Source organism: Olea europaea, unplaced genomic scaffold (genome assembly GCF_002742605.1).
Source record: "Olea europaea var. sylvestris unplaced genomic scaffold, O_europaea_v1 scaffold1712, whole genome shotgun sequence".
Taxonomy (NCBI): Eukaryota; Viridiplantae; Streptophyta; class Magnoliopsida; order Lamiales; family Oleaceae; genus Olea; species Olea europaea.
Window position 1 is genome coordinate 6,509 of NW_019234813.1, and position 5,712 is coordinate 12,220.

Consider the following 5,712-nt stretch of genomic DNA (forward strand, 5'->3'; position numbering starts at 1 on the left):
TTTACGTACATATATAAAAATAATATTTTTATTTAAATTTACTTATGTGCTCAAAAATAAACTTTCTAAAAATACATGATTGATAGCGTGAGAAAATGATGAAAAAGATAGTGTGGAGAAATAAAGAAGCATGATTATAGCATATAAAAATGGAGAAAGAGTAAGCCTCCATTCTTATGGAGGCATTTGCTTGAGCCTCCATAATAACGGAGGCTCAATACTTTTGAGCTAAATGTCTTTGTAATTACGGAGGTACAAATTTCATTTTTTCTTTCTTTTTCCTTCACTGGCTCTGAATACAACGATTTAATTTCATTTAATCAACTTAGTTTTTTTAATAGACGTGATTCCTAAAATAAATACATAAAATATAGATTAATTTTTTTATATATACAGAGATTATATAAATCCTTCAAATGAGCAGAAATATAGATAAATGATAGTCATATTAATTACATTTTCAATCGTAACCTTTTGAGTATAATCAAATAATGTGTGAAATGTGTTAGATCAAATAGTCACTCACGTTGATAGTTCAATAATTTTTTCTTCTCACTTTTGTTTTTGGGAAGAGTAAGATCAGGCTTTTTCGGTAACATATTGTCTATTTCTCCAACCAGTGTTAATCTATTCTGCTATTTTTACACCAAATTCTATTTTCTCTCTTATTTACCAACCTATTACATCCACATTTCAATGATTTTCTAATATCTAAAATTAAATAATACAACATCATTCCTTCATTGGAACTCCTTAATTGAAATATAATGTTCATAAGAAATTTGCACACACATTACACAAATAGATACATTGTTCCACCAAAATATTTGTTTTATATTCACTTATATAGAAACCACCATATGCGTATATTTCATTTCATTTTATTTTATTTTTTATATTTTGATACGGATCCATTGCATACAAAAAAAAAAAATTGATACGGATCCATTACATAAAAAAAAAAAAAAAAAAACATTAACAGCAAAAATTCGAAATGAAACCAATTCACACAAAACGCAAGAAAAAAATCAATCAAGCTCCGTTAAATGAAATTGAGTTGTCGTCCACAAATTTCAATAAAAACAAGAATAAGAACTAAAATTCAGAACAACTAGACCTTAATCAATCCATACAAAATATACAACAAATAATTTCCTTGGTAAAATGGAGAGAACAGGTAGTAGCGTCTGAAAATGGAGAAGAAGAAAGAAAGATCCACCTAAATTGAAAACAAGTGGGTGCATCACTGTAGCCTGTACATTTATTATTATTATTATTTTTTTGGCAGATTGTGTCGTTTTTGCTCTAAAGATGAAAAAAAATTTGCTGTGAAATGAAAGAATCTACTGTTCTTTCTATAGTAGCGAAACATTGCCCTTTTTATATAATAGTGAAAAGAGAGAAAAATAAAAGAAAAAGAAATTCCTTAACTTTCAAATTTGACAAGGCTCCACTTCCGATGCTTTTTCTTGTTGATGAGGCACCGAAAAGGATCCGCATTACCCAGGGCTCAGGTTTGTCATAGGAATCTTTTTGCCCTCGGCTAAACATCAGAATAAGCGATATTCACTGGGCCAAGTTTGAAAAGGGTGGAGACCAATCGAAAGAGGTGAACGGCTATGCCCGAGGCATCTATTCCTACTGTAGATAGATGCCGACCCGCCTGACTTTGCCTAAGAATAAAACCTACATATAAATTAAATTATTCACTCCACTTTAATTAAAAACCATCTCATCAATTCCCATAACCTACAGTATATTTGAATTACAGAAATTGGAGGGCTGGTCATGTCCTCATATATAAGATATGGCAACTATTCATGGATTATAAATGAGTCGAGTTCGTGTAGGCAGATCGTAATGATCTAATTGATGTGTTGCTCGACCTGAAATTTTCTACATAACACCTGGTGATTGTTTCTTCAATGACACAATCTCAATACCACTATTTTAGTTTGTACTTAAATTTTTCGAGCCAAACTTTTACATCGTGTCAGTAGAGTCCACACTGTGTCATGTCTCAAAATCTATTTTTTTCTAACATTACTTTAATTATTTATCTTTTTAAATGCATATGATGTTGGTCAGATGGTTAAAAATTTCAAGAAATTTTGAATTGGAGGGTTAAGCAAATGAAAAAATGAGCACAAACTTGATTTGAAATTAATTAAACATAGATTGTAGATTAAGCATAACCAGGAAAAAAAAAGTAACATATTTTACACCAAAATGTCACCATGTGCTTGCTTACTCACAATCCCTTCACTTACTCGATGATAATGCATATGGCTACTTGAATGTTTAATGGACTATACTGACACGTTTGGTAACATAAATTAAATAATTATGGATACTATTTACAATGATTTTATTCACTTATGTGCAAAAATAATTGAGCTTATTTTGTAATGTCGTTCGAGCAAACACCAACTTTCTATAACATTTGTTTGTAAAGTGGGGGAGAGTTTTTTTGTTATGTGTTTATTATGTAATACGGGATAGAACAAGTAGACAAAACTATAATTTATTTTTCTTCATCGATATACTTTCGAGTGATGTACGGTCCAATTTATCAAACAAATCACAATATGTTAAAATCCTTTGTTTTAGAGAATTGCATGTCCGATTATTTTAATGGGTTGGCAAAAGCTTGGAGGTTCTTCTATCATTTGATAGTTACAAGAAGAAAATGTCATTTGTACAATGTTTTCTTACAACATTATTGACAATATTGGTAGGCAGCAAAAATAATGTTTGATGAAAAGATAAATTGTTTTTTGAACCATTCAATGACAACGTGCCACGTGACATGTTGTAAAAACCGTAATTGTTACAACGATGCTGCAGGATTAAAAGAGAGGGCTTATTACGGTTGGCAGTCGAGATACATGGATAGCTAACAAAGAGAAAAACATTTGAGAAAAAACAACAAAATTACATATTTTGTTCGAAACTTTACTAAGAAAACATAAAATTAATCAAAGTCCCGTAACTAAGTATTCAAAATCATAGCGAAGAAAATTAAAAATGAATCAACAACATTCTATATGAAAAATAAAGTTTTCATACATAAACAAATAATCGAAAAAATTGAGAATATAAATGGAATTCATTGTTTCCCATGTACATAAAAATTTTCGAAAATAAAATACAAAAAATCATTATCGATATAAGTAAAGAAGAAATACACGAGTTATGCTTGGTGTACACTCACCAAGTTTGATAGACCCTCAGATGTTAGGGCAGGGCCAGTCGTGGGCTGAGGCTAATGAGGCCTACGCCTCAGGCTCAGGACCATAGGGGGCCTCGTTTTGGCCCAATTTTTTTTCCTTCTTAAGAACAAGACCAGCCGGCCCAAGCCAAAACTAATTATCCAGCCGGCCGAAAGGGCCTAATTTTGGCCCAATAATTTTTTCCCCTCTTAAAAACAAAGCCAGCCAGCCCAAAGAACCAAAACCAATTATCCAATGAGCCCACAATCTATTTACCTTTCAAATCTATTTACCCAATCCAATTTATATATCTAATATCCACTGTCCAATCCAATTAACCAAAAATTCCCAAAATTCAATCAAATTTTCCAAAATTCCCAAAATCTGCTCGACGCCTCTGCTCATCAGTCCACAGTCCGACAGTCGTCGCCACTCGCCTGAGTGTCGTCTTCTTCAGGTCAGTCGCCTCCTCTAGCTCCGACCATCAGTTCCTAAATTTTTCGTATTATTTACTTCGTTAGAGCACTTGAAGACATTACCAATCTTGTAGTTATGAAACCCTTTTTGCCTACTTTTTTTAGAATAGAATATCATTGAGTTTATCTAGGTTTGTATAGAGTTCCCAACTGATTATCACAAATGTGTTTTTCTAGAATAGAATTATTTATTTATTTATTATTATTTTTTCAACTTATGTGGATCTGTGAGCTGTTGAAAATTTTCTTTTTTGTTCTATTTCTTTACAAATTAATTAAAGATAAAGAGCATTGAATCTTGTCAGATACCATTATATCTGAGTGGGTGTGGTGGGTGTTGGTTGGGAGTGCGGGTTGGGAGGTGGGCGAGGAATTAATATCTATCTCTCTCATTTTCTCCTCATTTTTTATTTCTTTTTATTTATTTCATGTTTTGTTCAGCGAAAGCCTAAACATAATTGATTAAAATTAGTAAACAATTAATCGAATATTTTATGGATTCACAACTTTTTAATCGTACATTCTATCAATTTTAATAAAAAATATACTAGAAATCAGATGCTTATTTAAATCATCAACGACTTAATCAATTTAATTGTTTTATGTAGAAAAATATAAGTTTGTTCATTTTAAAAATGATGAAACGGTTGATTCTTGGTCACTTAACAGTCATTTTGGATAGAAATCATCTAGAGGTCCTTCGAACGCATATTTATTTATTAAAAGGTTTGAAATGTATCAGCTACAATTTTTTAGGTGTTAAACTGTCCTTTTTTATTTATTATTATTTATTTATTTTTTCAGCTTATGTGGGTCTGTGTCCAATATTATTTTTATGGAATGTTAGGTCAGTAGGTCTATGTGGATTTATGTAGTGTTTAGTTTACTGATTAGTGATTAGAGCTCAATGTAGTTTTCGAGAATAGATTTTTGATAGTTCCATGTATGGCTGTATAGTGTTTCCTAGAGATTGTGGCCAATATTGTTTGCCGATTTTGATGGATGATCTCAGGCCTCAGCATGAACTTTTCTTTACTTCTCCACATTTTCATAAGTTGTAACTCAAGCTAGTTATTAAATATGATAATCCAAAAGAAAACAACCATAACATGAGATTTTTCAAGCTAACTTGCCCCTTCACTTTGCTAACATTGAAACCATAAACTTGTAACGCCCCGAATTCTCTAGCAACCCGGAACGTTACCAAACGTGAATTGATTAATAAAGTGCTTGAGGCAAATACATTTTAATATAACGAGGAATTCAGTAAAAATTGAACAACCTTAACAAAAGGTAAATTAAATTAAATAACATATGCGGAACAATTTGGAATCATATCTTTTATCAAACATTAATAAAAGTAGTTCTAACAAATAATAAAAATAGGACTAATTGAAAGTTATGACGTGACTCACAATTGAGTCTAAATTTAAAAATAATAATAATCAACCGTTAATAAATATTCTAGTGTTTCTAAAAATTAAAGTACTTCATGATGGAGATCCATTGGTCCAATATGCATCCATCCACCGCCGTCCAGCATACTAATTTCTACCTGAAAATTGTAAATAGAGAGGGATGAGTATAACGAATTATACTCAATGAGGTGCTTGCTACTCCACATTCAAATCAAACGTGAAATTATGCATAAATTCTCTTACCAACATAACATGAGAATTATCACACCATGACAAATGATAATTCAAGCAAGCGCTGCAAATAACGTGAAGGCTAAATTGTGCCTTAAACTGTATCATAATTTCTCCCAAAGGAGCTCTGAACTGAAGTAATTAAATCCATACATAACAACGTATTTGAAAAGATGTGGACAAACCACTAATAGCACTGAGCATCTCACCTTTTGAAGATGAACGTGGAAAACAAAATTGCTGAAAACGTGATTCTCTATTGAAATTCCAAATCCTTAAAAAAGCCTTAATAATATGGAGAAATATTTTTAAAGAGGAGGAGAGAATAAAGACTTGTAGAAGAAGAATGAGGAATTAATGACTAAATGCTTGAGG